Source organism: Tamandua tetradactyla, chromosome 23 (genome assembly GCF_023851605.1).
Source record: "Tamandua tetradactyla isolate mTamTet1 chromosome 23, mTamTet1.pri, whole genome shotgun sequence".
Taxonomy (NCBI): domain Eukaryota; kingdom Metazoa; phylum Chordata; class Mammalia; order Pilosa; family Myrmecophagidae; genus Tamandua; species Tamandua tetradactyla.
Window position 1 is genome coordinate 20,519,998 of NC_135349.1, and position 15,627 is coordinate 20,535,624.

The 15,627-nt window shown below is 35.2% G+C and overlaps 1 pseudogene; it reads right to left on the reverse strand.

Moving 5' to 3' along the window:
* Positions 1-3,178: 3,178 nt before the first annotated feature.
* Positions 3,179-4,103, reverse strand: LOC143666525 (olfactory receptor 4A47-like; annotated as a pseudogene).
* Positions 4,104-15,627: the final 11,524 nt, after the last annotated feature.

The window sequence follows — 15,627 nt, forward strand, 5'->3', positions numbered from 1 at the left end:
CATTACCCATGAAAGGTGATGGTGGTGGATTGGTATAAGAGAATCCTGTATTTTATGCATGACTGTTCTGTAATTTCACAAATTCTCTAATAAAAATAATAATAAAAAAGAAAATAAAGGGAAAAATGAAGAAAGAATTAATTGGGGAAAATCTACCTAAAAAATACTAAAGAAAAGAAAATATTATGTCTGATAGGTAAATGTAAAAAATTACATAACTGATAAAATTCTACCTAGCATAAAACAGATAAAAATATATGACAAATCTGAATCCAACAGATTTGTGGTTGGATTTAAATTCAACCACAAATTAAATTTCCTTTAACTAAAAGGAAAATTTTTCAGCAGTGTATAGTTAACATGAAAATTAATAAGGGAAAGTTCAACAATCAAAGAAAATTGGTAAAATACATTAATAAACAATTCATAGATAAATACAAATAATCATTTTTTTTTTTTGCATGGGCAAGCTCCAGGAATTGAACCTGGGTCTCCAGTATGGCATGTGAGAATTCTGCCACTTGAGCCACTATCGCCTTCCCTACAAATAAATTTTAAATGTGCAAAGATATGCAAAACCCAATTATATGTAAAGAATTCCAATTAAACTGTACAAATTCAATGCAACCTTTGACTAAAAAAAAAAGTCTGTCAAATACCAGAAATGTGTGTCAAAAGTTAGTTGTTGATAACATGGGCAGGCAGATATTCTTTGTAGACTGTTGGGAAGAGTGTGTTTAGCACAATCTCAATTCAAGACAATTTTAACAACAACTCTGAACATCAACATTTAAAATACACTAGTTGATCCAACAATTCCAATTATAAGAACTCATTCTTGCAAATATACAAAAGATAGACATTAATTGCAGAATTACAGAGAAAAAGATTGGAATCAACATTAATATAATTGTATATGCAAATTTTAGAATATCTCTTTTAGGATTTATTTTCCAGTATAAGGATAGATGGAAGTAAGTTAGATCCATATGAACCAATATAGGAATATCAAGATGTTAAGTGGTAAAATATGAACATTTACAAACAGAGATATACACACATATATAAATGTAATGTGCTTTTCTTTCCAAAGGAAACCCTTGAAGAATCTTAAAAACAAAGTCATGTGACACCTGAGACTCAGAGTTAGAATTCTGCAGCTAAGAAAATCAACATTATCCCAAACAGCCACCGCTTAAAAAGCTGAACAAGACATTAGACTTCAATTAGAGATATGAAATGAAGCAGATCTGGTTAGGACTAAGGTATATCAGAATAGAGGATCTAGAATGATATTGTCTCTATTTTAAATCTTCAACCTCTTTGGGGGACCAAAGGAAGGGATGTTTACTTGGTGCAAAATTTATATTTCCTGCAGCACACTATCTAATTTAGCTTTTATGGTCAGTTGATTCAAACATCAAAGTTAGATAGAGTGAGATCTTGTTGGTTTGTACAGATTAAAGTGATGTCCTAAAACACCACAAAGCAATTTGGGCAGAGAATAAAAAAGAATCTCTAAAGCCTTCTTGAGAAACTGCAGAAAAATATAGATGTATTAAACTTCCCTAACTGGGGAATTCCTGATATTCTCATAAATTTGGGGGACTACTAACTTAATAGGCTGGACCCCCAATCATGGGGCATTCCCTTACAAAATGTATTCTTGCATAGAAGAAGATAAGCTTACTTGTAATAATGCCTGAGTCATGCCCAGACAACCTCTTGGGTTGCTCAGAAATGGCCTCTCTCTTGAAGCCAACTCTGCAGGTAAATGTTATGCCTTCCCCCATATATGGGATATGACTCCAGGGGTTTAAATCTCTCAAGAAGGAGCCTGGACCCAGCATTTTGGGATTGATAATGTCATCTTGACCAAAAAAGGGGGAAGAGAAATTATTAAAAGTTAAAGGGACATTCTGGGGATTATTTTTAAGCATTATATAGATATACCTTTTAAAGTTTTTAGTGGATTGAAATAGCTAGAAGGAAATACCTGAAACTGTTGAACTATGATCCAATAGCCTTGACTCTTGAAGATGATTTACAGTGTGACTATGTGATTATTAAAACCTTGTGGCTGACACAATCTTCATCTAGTGTACAGACAGATGAGTAAAAAAAATGAGAACAAAATAAATAAACAATAGGGGAGATAAGAGATATGTGATATTTGGGGTGTTCTTTTTTCTTTTTTTTGAGAAATGAAGATGTTCAAAAATTGATTATAATGATGAATGCACAATTATATGATGATACTGTGAACCTCTGATTGCACACTTTTGATGTTTATATGGTACATGAATACATCTCAATAAAATAGTGTAAAAAATAAAACAGAGCCCATAACTGCCCCTGAATAGTTGTACTAGCATATTTGATTATGATAGGTGGGATATTTACACTTTATGTTATTCCATTTTGTATGGCATCTCTTTTTACTATTTAATATTATTGTATTTTCAATTGTTTTATTTTAAAAAGTAAGTGCCTGGGGTACAAGGGTAGTTCAGTTGTAGAATTCTTGCCTGCCATGAGGGAGACCCAGGTTCAATTCCTGGTTCATACACTTCCCCAAAAACAAACAAACAAGCAAAATGAACAAATAAAATACAAACAAACAAAGCAAGACTTCAACAAATGGCTCTGCAATAACATAATACTCACATGGAAAAATAATGAAATGTAACTCTGTCATACAGCATACAAAAAAGGTAGATGACTTACATAATAAAAAAATCATATGTAATATAACTGATATTGAATAAAAGAGGACAGTCTCTGTAGCATTAAATATTAAGTACTATAATACAAAGAAGGAACTTAATTCATGAGAATTTAACTAAAAACAAAGTTAAGATGAAGAATAAAATTAACTTAGATACTGCAGAAAATAAACACCACATAACTCATTAAAATTCACTCATTAATTGTTACATCTTAATTATTGACTCAACACTATAAATTCATTTCAACTTTCTATGTGCAATGATAAGCTAAACATTACATAGTTTTCATTAGTCATCAATAACCCAAACATAAATTAAATTATTTAATTTTCATTATGCTAAAAGCTTTGTAGAACAGGAAAAGATATATCAGATTTAAGGTGACTTTTGGTTTCCAAGGTGATGTTCACTATAGACAGCCAAATGATTCTCTTCATTGAGGATGACACTTATTTACTACCTATGACTTTTCTTCTCCAGAGTGTCTTCATAGCATTTGTCATCTCTGAATTTCTCAGAGTATAGATGAAAGGGTTTATCATGGGGGTTATGACTGTATAAAATATGCTCAATGATTTGTCAATAGGGAAATTCCTAGCAGGTCTTACATACATAAAAATACAGGAAACAAAGAAGAAGAGAACAACAGTGATGTGTGAACCACAGGTGGAGAGAACTTTCCTCTTCCCTTCCTGACTAAAGTTCTTTAGAGAGTGCAAAATGATACCATAGGAGATGAGTAAGAGTAGAAATTCAATAATGCAGATTAGTCCTCCATTGACTGCTACTAGGAGACCAATGACATAGGTGTCAGAACAAATGAGTTCTAATAAGGGGTACATATCACAGAAAAAATGATCAATGACATTAGGACCACAGAATGGGAGCCTGTAAAGAGAGATCAGTTGAATTACTGAGTGTAAAAGTCCCCCAATCCAGGACACTATTAGCAGCACAATACACACCCAATGCCTCATGATAATCAAATAATGTAAGGGCTTACAGATGGCCATGTAGCAGTCATATGCCATTGCCAACAGAAGACAAACCTCCGATCCGCCAAATAAATGCTCCATAAAGAGCTGAATCATACATGCTTGGAAGGATATGGTTTTTTGTCCAAAAAACAAGCCTGAAATCAATGGTGGGGAAATGACTGAGGCATAAATGACATCCATAAATGATAAGCCAGCAAGAAAGAAGCATAGGTGAACCCAGGGACTTATTGACAGTTACAGTCATGACAATCAGCATGTTGCCCACCATGGTCAAAATGTAGGACAGTGAGAACATAACAAAAAGTACTTTCTGTTCCTTTGGATTCTGCATGAGGCCCAGGAGGATAAAGTAGGTCACATTGTTCTTTGGTTCCATCTGTTATTTTATGGATGCTGACTTCAGTTTTCAAGACAGTTTCCCTGTAAAAGAGTGATGAATTTTAGTGTGTTAAAAGCCTAATATTTTATTTATTCATTCAGTCAAAATGCATATGGAGCATTTATTTGCATACCTTGGGTAACCAATGCTAAATAGGACAATGGTCCCTAATCTCAGTATTTGATTTATGATTATGGGGTCAGAATAATGCAGGCCAATGTAATCAGTGCTATTTTAAAGATATTCACATGGTGCTAAAGGTGCAGGCTCAAGAAGGCTTCCCAGATGAAGCCTTTGCTGAGTTTAAAATGTCAAGTGAAAATTGTCTAGAACAGCAGAGGTTGGGAAGGGAATTCCATGAAAAGGTGCACCGTTTATGAAGTCACAAAGTTTACAACCTAAGAAGTCATTTAAGTTAGTTTACATATTAAAAGTGGTTATAAAATTTGAAACAAGTCTATAGATCAAAGTTCACTACCCTAATTTCCTCCCATCACACTGAAACCTCCTTCTAGAGTCTTTGTTGGAATTTCCTCCTTTCCCAGAACTACAAATGCTAAAGCTACACAATTTGTATCTCCATCTCCTACCTCTCCCCTAATTTACAAACTTATGTATGCAACTACCCAATGGATATCAAATTAGTATTTATAAAACTAAATTATTAATAATCCACACCAAACCTATTCCTTCTCTCATAATGGTGCCACTTTCTTTTTGTTTAGAGCAAGTACCTTACAATGTCTTTCACTCTTTTATTCTTATCACATTACTTATTGAACCTTTAAAAAATCCTTTGAGTCTACCTTCAAAATACGCCACAATTTTGATGATCTTTACTGTCTCTCTGGTAGCTCCTTGAGTTTCTGCCATTAGCTTCCTGCCAGTCTTTCCACTTATATTCCCACCTCCAACTATCCATTCTGCTGCAGCAGCCAAAATGATTCCTTTGAACTATGATTTAGTTAATGCCCCACACTCAAGATTCCTACAGAGGATTCCTGCACACACTATTTATGTAACTTGGCCCACAAGACCCCAGAGGATTTATATCCAGGCTACTTCCACAAATTCATTTCTTACCATTTTCATTTTGCTTGAGGCTTTGCTGTATCTCAAATATACAAAATGCTTTTCCATCTCTTTAGTTCCACTGTGCTCTTATAGATGTTCTTTTCAATGATCAGAGACTGTTTACTTACAGAATAATGATAAATATTGCAGAAAGGGGTATTATAAGCTTACTCTTTCATGTATGCATTCAATGGCTAAATGATAATAGAATACTTATATTGTGTCAAACTTTTCCTAGTCATCACAGAAGATCCACTAACTCATTTATGCTCAGGGTCTATTCTAGGAGCCATACCATCAGAGGACAGAAATGTTGGTATTGACTGAGTCATCATTCCCCCCCAAATCTCCAATTTTTCTACATGGAAGTATTCCTCTTGAAGTTAAGAGATGATTGATGATCTCTAAGAATTCCTTTAATCTTCTCATGACAAGTATAATATAAACCCTAGCCAGCAACACTTCATCTTTTTCCCTCTTATTTAGCAATAATTCTGCACTTACCTTGAGAAACTTCCCATTCAGCTAATTGCCTATTCTATGTTTTTAATATGTCTTTTAGCTCAATAACCTTAGTTTATATGCAGAGAAAGCAAATAGGTATATTGTGCTATGTCTTCACACAAGACAACTTACTAATAGGCAGGTAAAACAGTTTTATTTAACTCAGTGTCTATCACACTCAGGTTTTAGGAAATATATAATATATTATTTATCATATACATACATCACATTCTAATAAAACATTTTCCTAAACCACTATAGTTTTATTACTTTCCAATCTAGTGCAAGATCTTAAACAAGTTGTAGTCACCACTCTGAGTCATAATTTTGCACACCTGTAATATGTGATTAATGATAGCTACCTACTGAGTGTGTGTGAATATTTAATGAGCTGAAATATTTGAAAGTACAATAACCAGTGCATGGAATAAAAAGTAATCAATATTTTTTGCTATAACATATCTGAAGTTTCAATTGCTACATATCAGCATGTATAAACTGATATTCCTCTGAACAACCTGGTGAGAAAAGAAATTTCTCATTCCATTGACTCCATTTAAAATAGATTTTGCTATTTTTCCCCAAATCACACAATATTAAGGGATAGAACTGGAATTAGACTCTAAGTTAGACTGATTGCAAAGCACCTGTACTGCTGTTGAAGTTTTTTCAACTTTCCAATTCTTATTAGTTCAAGTGTTTTAATTGCCTATGAAATAAATATTCACACAATTGCAGTCTGATTTCCCCTATTAAGCATTAAAATCTCACCTCCTGGAACATTATACACAATGTGAAGGAGAACTTTTAAACTCACCCATAAGTACCTGGAAATGTCTCTGTTAGTCCAGAATAACCATACAGGACAAAAAGTTGCATCCTTTCCTGGAGGTAGATGTGATTTCATATGGCTATGCTATCAGTTTCCTTTGAATATTTCATAAAATTTTTCATTGCATTGTAAAACCATTAAAAAGAAATTCTATTATGCAAACAGAAGAACAAAAATATCCCATTTTAGGATAGTTTGTTAAAATACAATAATATCCCAACTACATAAGATGTTACCACCTAATGAGGACAAAAAAATTTCTACTAACTTCTTTTCTGGTAAATCCCAAAAGAAAAATTACCCCTTTAATTTCTTGACTTTCTCATACCAACCAATATTCTGTTGGTATGATCAAATTAATTGTTCTTGAGGATCTGGAAGGGCATTCAGTGACTTTTTTAATATCTTGCTTCAAGTTTAGTTAAGCAACTCCTGAAATAGTTACGTAAGTTCTTAAGAAAACAGTCTACTCACTGATAGGGAAAACATCATTGGATATTTTTATCCCCTCAAACCACAATATTTATCATGGAATGCTGCAATTAGAGTGCATCCAAGATTGCTAATTGCTTAATTATGTTCACTTGGATTTTCCACAAAATTTTAAAAGAGCATCTATATGTAAAGATGTAAAAACCATCATGTTATTATGGTCAAGAAGCTTCAGAACCATTGTGATATAATTGCTAGGCAAAAATAATATATCACTCCACTTTCTTCCAATGAAGATTAATTTATAATTTGTTTTCCCACTTTGCTATAGCAAGTTTGACTTTATTTTAATTTAGTACTTTATTTATTCTGCCTTGAAATACAGTAATTTATGTTGTAATTTTATCTACAATTTAGATTTAATAGCATTCTTTATTCAATTATTGATTATTTAAATATATATATAGCAGTTATATTGTCTGGCACTCTGTTGCCTACAAAATACCCAGAAGCAGAATATTGTCCCTTAAAGGTCCCATCTCCCTGAGTTATACAGAAAAATTGTGTCACATAAGATTGTTCATTCAAAAAGTTGATATTTTTACCTGTGGAAACAGGGACCAGGACAACATCTACAGAGGCCTGACTTAGAGAGAATGAGCCCCTGAGATTTCCAGAAGAAATATCAGCCCATTTCTGCCCCAACTAGAATGAGTCAGTGCTAGTCAATATCTTCTTCCTTTAAAAAGCCTTGCCTAATTATTTGCTATATATCAAGTTCTACATTATTATAAACATTTAACATATATTAGCCCAAAAATTTAAGAGATAGGCACTATTATTACCATTTAACAGATGAACACAAATTTAAAACTTGACCATTTCCCAGGTCACATTCAAACCTGGAAAATCTGCCACCAGTGTCTGGTAATAACCACTGTACAGCACTACCTGCTTTGAACAAATATTTATCTTTTCAATCTATTCATATGGTGAGAGTCTGCTTGTTGATCTCAGGTTCCTAGTGAAATGATTATTTGACCTTTCAAACAGGACATTTCAGGAGAAAATCAGAGGCAAAATCAGATCAGCTCCAATGCCTTGGAGGCTCAAGGTCAATAGAGATCTGAAAACCATGGGAGAAAAGTTCAGGAATTGCAGATGAGGGGCCCATTCCAGTCTCCAAGAACTCACATAAGTTCAGTCAAATTTCAGAGTATTTTTCAAAGTTGAGAAAGAGAAATTATGAATCATCCCTTCTAAAGCTTAAAAGCAACATTACATTAAAACTATGTGTCAGTTAAGTAGCTCTATTGAAATTTCAGAGATTACTGGAATAAAGGATTTTATAATAACTAACATTTTTTGAACATTTAGTACTACTAAGACTTTTCAAGTATTATTTGGTTGATGCTGATAATACATCTATCATTCCCCTTTAACTAAAACACAACGAGATCATGTTTTATCAAAATTCACACTATAAATGGCAAAACTAAGATTTGAACTCAGGACAATATTAAGCAGAATCTATTCTCTTACCCTATTACACTTTTATCCAAAACATTCATGTAAGAAATGATACATAACATGTAATCCAGACATCAAAATTTTGCAAACAAGATTCCCATTGTGAATTACCAGTTATTATAACAATGAAAATGAGCTTTAGAAGAAATAATTTAGAAAGAAATAAATGATAGACTTTTTCTTTGGGGACAGAAAAAAATAAAGAAAAATTAGACCAGACATGGCAAAGGATTAGAAAGTACAGAAAGAGAAGATGAGAGAATAAAAGTCTAAAACTTTCATACTTTCTAAGAATATTTTATTTTTTACTTAAAATTGTAAAGGTAGTTTGCTTGTATTGCATTTTTCATAAAGATTAGAGAGGTTCATTGTTTTCATGCTTCTTCTCTGAAGGGTACATCCCAGGAAAAGCCTTAATAAGACAATTAATTTAATAGGCTGAGGATATGAACACAATCAATAGCACTATGGCTCAAATTATGTGCCAAGATCACCTACTTCAGAAACTTCTGTGAAATTTGTTTAAAATACAGATATAACACTCCCATAATAGTCCTAATATGTTAGAATCCCTAGAGCTGATTTGCACCCCTTGCATGGGCACCCAACCTTGTTTTGGCCGAGAAATAAAGAAGACCCAACTGTCAAAGCAGTGCTCAATTAATACAAAGTGAGGCAACAGCTAGATTCCAGACAGGATAGAGAAATCTACCTTCAGAATAGATCCATAGAGATAATCAGACAACAGATGTTAGCAAAAAAACACACAGCATACCAAAACTCAAGAAGAAATGACCCAGTCAAAGGAACAGATAAAAAAGTTGGAAAAGATAGAGAACTTGGAACAACTAATCAAAGATATGCAAACAAATTTCCTGAATCAATTCAAAGAATGAATAAAAGATGTATAGTGAGATAAAGGATATTAAGAAGGCACTAGAAGAGCATAAAGAATAATTTGAAAGAATATACAGAAAAATAAAAGATATTGTGGAAATGAAAGTCACTGTAGATGAAATTAAAAATATACTGGACATACAACAATCAGATTAAAGAAGCAGAAGAAAAAGCCACTGACTTAAGGAAACAGATAGACTGAATTTGAACAGACAAAAGAACAAATGAAGGAAAAATGGAAAAAGCTTGAGCAGGGTCTAGGGGAGATTATTGACTACACAAGATGCAAATATATGCATGCAGGTGGTCTTGGAATAAGAGAAGGAAAAGGGCCAGGAAGAATATGCAAAGAAATAATGGCTGAAAATTTTCCACCCCTTATAAAAGACATAAATATGCAAATCCAAAGAAGTCTAATGTACTCCAAATAGAATAAATCTGAATAGACCCACTCCAAGACCCACAGTAATCAGGCTGTCAGATGCCAAAAAGAAATAGAAAATTCTGAAACCAGCAAGAGAAAAATGATTCACCACAATCAGTGAGAGCTAAATAAGACTAAGCACTGATTTCTTATCAGACACCATAGTGGTGAGAAGACAATGGTATATTTAAGATATTGAAAGATAAAAATTGCCAGCCATGAATTCTGTGTGCAACAAAGATGTCATTCAAAAATGAGGGAGAATTTAAAGTATTCACAGATAAACAGAAGTTGAGAGAGTTTGTTAATAAGAGATCAGCCCTATGAGAACTAATAAAGAGAGTACTGCTGAACAAAAAGAGAGAAGAGAGGTTTGTAGGAGGATACAGAGTTTTGTAGGAGGATACAGAATTGAAATATATCAATAAGGGTAACTTAAAGAATACAGAAAGACGGATAGAGAGAGACAAGCAGAGAGAGAGAGAGAGAGAGAGAGGTAGAGACAGAGAAAGAAATAGATCTGACAAATAAAAATGAAAAGATAAGGTAGTAGAATCAAGAACGGCCTTTACATTAAGAGTTTTGAATATCAATATATTAAACTCCCCAATCAAATGACAGATTGACAGAATGGATTAGAAAACATTATTCCTCTGCAAGAGATGGATGAATTTATTTATGGTTGCCAAAAAATGTAAACAGCCCAAATATCCATGAGAGGCCAAGTGCCTAAGTGTATGATTGAATATTACACAGCTGTAAAACAGAATAAAGTCAGGAAGCATGTGACAATGTGGATTAACCCTGAGGACTGTATTTGTTTGCTAACACTGTCAAAATCCAATATACCAGACATGGAACATCTTTTATAAAAGGAATTTATTAAATTGCAAGTTTATAGTTCTAAGGTCAGAAATATGTTTGAATTAGGGCAAGGTAAAGATACTTTGATTCAAGGAAGGCTAATGTCTGCCACATGGAAAAGCACATGGCTAACATCTGATGGTCCTTATTCCTGGTTCCATTGCTTCCAGGATGGGGCAGAGGTGAATGGCCTGGGGCCTACAGCTGAGAAGATGTCCAATGGGTAACTGTTCTCAGCCTTGCCTGTGGGTGTGGCACCCACCACCATCCCTGCCATCCATATCTGGCCTAAGTTTCTTTGGGTCCACAAGAATAATGTAGTGCCTGGGACATATCTAGGTTGTGCTGTGGTTGGCCAGTGCTGGGTGCTGGGGACTGGAGGTGACAATGTAGGCACCATCTTGGGGTGTATGGGAGTGGAGGTTAGAAGGTGTTGGCTGTGGGGTATGGTGCACATGGTGGTGGGTGCCAAAAGAAGGAGAGAAGGAGGTGTGGAGAAACAAGGCACCTGGCAAAAGCCTAAAGCATCCAGTGTTCCCCAGAAGATTCCCATCACAGTACTAACCAGGACTGACCTTCTTAGCATCTGAGATCAGATGAGATCAGTCACATTCAGGGTGGTATGGTCATAGTTGCAGGCTGCCACCACCAAGAGACCCCAAGAATCTGGGCTGCACTGAGCTGTGTGGCCTTGTCAAGCTAGCAGCAGGGACAGTGAGAGCAGGTGCTGGGCTCCTGGTCACCGTCCCTGCTCACCACCTTTGGGCACCCCTGCCCCACTCTTGGTGTAGATATTTAATCTTTTCTTTTTTTTTCTCCTTCTAGAGTTTAAGTAAGCTTCATTAGTGGGCTAAAGTCTCTTGGAGCATACTTTGCCTTCTTTGATCTTTGGTTAATGAAACAACTTTTAGAAATACAAATTATTTGACAGACTACAACAGAATTTCATGCTGTTTTATGTTTACACTTTACCAAGGTTATGTTAATTAAGAGGTAAAACATAATTTATATACTTACCTCGCTTTTCTCTTAAAGTCCTTGTAGAAGATAAAGTTCTGACTTATAGCTGACTCTGCTGGCTTGAAAGTATTATGTACCACAGAAAAGCCATGTTTTAATCCTGATTCAATTTTGTGGAGGCAGTGGTTTTATCTACTCCTGACTCAGTATTGCAGGGTGAGAACTGTTGATTAGATTACCTCAATGAAGATGCGATGCACCTTATCTTTTGTTTAGATGGACATGTGACTCTACCCATTCTAGGTGGACCTTTAAAGGGAAATATTGTAGAGAAATGAGGAAAATGACAGAAGCTTCAGAGCAGAGCTGACACAGTGCTGACATAAGGAGAATGGAGAAACATGTTTGGAGATGCTTGGATGCCCAGAAGTCATTGCCATGAAATTGTAAGCAAGCTAAAACCTGGAGAGAGCCAAAGGAAGCCAAGAGATGAAATCTAGCCCCAGAGAAGCAAAGTGAGAAACCCCCACAGGAACTGAGGCTGAAAGCAATGGAGACCAGGAGCAAGGGAACAGTAGATACCAGCCACATGACTACTCAGCTGACAGAGGTATTCCTGGCCCATTGGCTTTTCTTGAATGAAGGTAACCTCTTGTTGGTACCTTAATTTTTTTTTTTTTTTTTTTTTTTTTTAAGGAAAGACAGAGAGAAGGAAGGAAGGATAGAAGGAAGGAAGAGAGGAAGAAAGGGAAACATCTTTTAAACATTTTCTTGTTTTTATTGTATTTTGTTTCTCCGTTTTCGTTACATGGGCTGGGGCTGGGAATCGAACCGAGGTCCTCCGGCATAGCAGGCAAGCACTTTGCCCGCTGAGCCACCGTGGCCCGCCCGGTACCTTAATTTTTGACATTTTTATAGGCTTAGAACTGTTTTTGTAACTTATTGAGTTCCTCTTTTCAAAGCTTTTCCAGTTCTGGTATATCACATTCCAGCAGCTTGTAACTCATACACTGACCATCTCTACTTCTAGAAAAGGTTCAGAGTAAAGTAATGCAACTGAGAAGTAAATCTGATTACTCTCATGTTCTGTAACTTTTCACATTATATGGAATATTAGAATAGAACATTGTTAAGTATTCAAGAATTTTAAATAATTTCTAAATATATAAATAATATTTCACCCATGCAAATTTAGATGACAGGGATAGAAGAATATCCTTTAGTTATTGTAATGCTTCTTGTGCTGGTTTGAAGCTGCTATGTACCCCAGAATAGCCGTGTTCTCTTAATCTTGAGTCAGTATTGTAAGGTGGGACCTTTGGGTTAGATTACTTCCATGGAGATATGATACACCCAATTGTGGGTGAGATATTTTTATTAGATGGAGATGCGACTGTACCCATTCAAGGTAAGTCTTAACTTATTCACTGGAGTCCTTAAAAAAGCTCATGGAGAGAGACAGTTCAGAGCCAAAATAGGTACAGACATTTGGAGAGTCAGAGCCCAGCCTGACACTGCCATGTGACTTCACATAAGATGCTAAGCAAAGATCCACAGTGCCACAGAACCCAATACTGGAGAGAGCCAAGAGAAGCTAAGAGAAAAAATACAGAGTTTTCCCTAGAGAAGTCAGCAGTTGCCAGCCACATGCCTTTCCATGGGACAGAAGAAAACTGGGCACAATCTGGCCTTTCCTTCAGAGAAAAGGTATCTTTCTCTGAATGCATTAATTTGGACATTTTTATAACCTTAGGACTGTAAATTTGTAACTTAATAAATCCCCTTTATAAAAGATAATCCATTTTTGGTATGCTGCATTCCATCAGCCTTAGCAAACTAAAACACTTCTTAAATTCCATTTTTAGTGTAATATGTTAAGTAATTTTAGCATCTCACTTTTATAAGTTGAGAAAACAAATATTTTGTAACTGTTTTCTTTTAAGAATGAGACTTATCCTCTGAAAAAATAGATAAGGTCAACATACACATTAACAATGATATTATTCTGATAGGATGTAAAATTTTTGTATTTTAGATAGGGTCTTCAGATCTTAAGGAAAACTTTTTATAAGACCTTTACTAAAAAGTTACATTATTTTAACAGGGAAAACTATATTCAAGTTTTGTATACACTTGTGGTTTTGCACAAAAATTTTCTTAAAAAAATTACCAACAGACCTTAAATTTTGGTTAGCATTGAACACGATAGGCAGAGTTTACTTTCATAAACCTTTTACACCATTTTATGCCATTTAGTCAGCAATGACTACAACAAACAAAAACTCACCTTCATATTAAGAATATGCTATTTCACAAATTCATATGTTGCAAGATTTTATTTTGAGGCAGTTGGAAGCCAGTGCAGTTGCATTTCTACTTCTCAGTCAGTGCATCTTTCAATCATCTCCACAAAATGGGTTTCGTGCATAACGTCCAAAGTCAACAATCCATGTCTCACATTATCCTCACCTAGTTAACCATCAGCACTCTCAATTTTAGACAATTTTCATTGCTCTCAAGAGAAAAATAACGGATAAACTCATCCTCACCAAATAGAAAATCCCAAACTCCCCTTAACTCTTGTCCTACCTCCAGAATTGATTTGTTAAAGCTGCCAGAATACAATATACCAGAAATGGAATGGCTTCTATAAAGGGAATTTAATAAGTTTTAAGTGTATAGTTCTAAGCCAATAAATATGTTCGAACTAAGGCATCCAGAGAAAGATATCTTGGCTCAAGGTAGGTATATCTGAGAAGGCATGTGGCTGGTATCTGTTGATCCTTCTTCGTGGTTCATTGCTTTCACTTCTGATGCCAGTAGTTATTTCTCTGTGTCTGTGGGCCTTCACTTAGTTCTCTGAGTCAGATTGAAACTATTATGTACCCCAGAAAAGCCGTGTTTTAATCCTCATCCAATACTGTGGGGGCATCCATTTCTTTTTTTTTAATTGACAAAATACTGTAGGGTGGAAAGTTTTAATTAGATTATTTTCACACAGATGTGGCACACCCAATTTTAGGTGTGGCCTTTTGATTAGATGGAAATGTGACTCCACCAATTCTGGTAGCTAGATTACTTTAAAAGAGGAAACATTTTAGAGAAACCACAGACACAGACTCTTGGAGAACAGTTGCTTCAGAGCTGACCAAACCAACCTGAGATCCAGACATTTGGAGATGCAGGGCCTAGCAGTCATCACCATGTACCTTCACATGAGAAGCCAGAACCCAGAGTTGTGTCCTGGAGAGCTAAGTGAAGGCCCAAGGATGCCAAGTGAGGAATCACCACAGGAAATAGAGACTGAGAGCAATGGAGCCAAGGAGCAAGGGACCAGCCAATGCCAGCCATGTGCCTTCCCAGCTGGTGGAGGTGCTCCACATGGCATCAGCCTTTCTTGAGTGAGAGTAATCATTCATTGATGCCTTAGTTTGGATACCTTCTCAGCATTAGAACTGTAAACATGTAACATGATAAATTCCCTTTTTGTAAAAGCCATTCCATTTGTGGTATATCACATTCTGGCAGCTTTAGTAAACTAATATATTCATTTAGAACACACCTCTGGGTTCTGACTTGATTAGCATCTTATGGAAAGGCACGTGGCAATGTCTGCTGGGTTCTGCCTGTGTCTAGGCATCTCCTCTCTCTTCGAAATATTTACCCTTTTAAAGGGCTCCAGTAAACTAATCAAGATCCAACTTGAGTAGTCAGATTAACATCTCCATTTTAAAAAAGTGCACATCCACAATTGGGCATACCACATCATTTTGGAGATAATCTAATCAATTAGAATCAGGACTATAGGTAATCTAGTTCAATATTGAATTAGGATTAAAGGACATGGCTTTTCTTACAACATTTTCAACTAGAACACCTTGAATTATTTACCTCTGATATTGCTGTGGTACTGTTGATGTCTTCCTGTTAAATATAGAACACAGGATACAATAGTATTTACCCCTATACCTGTCAATTATTTACTCTTTGTACAAGATTCATAC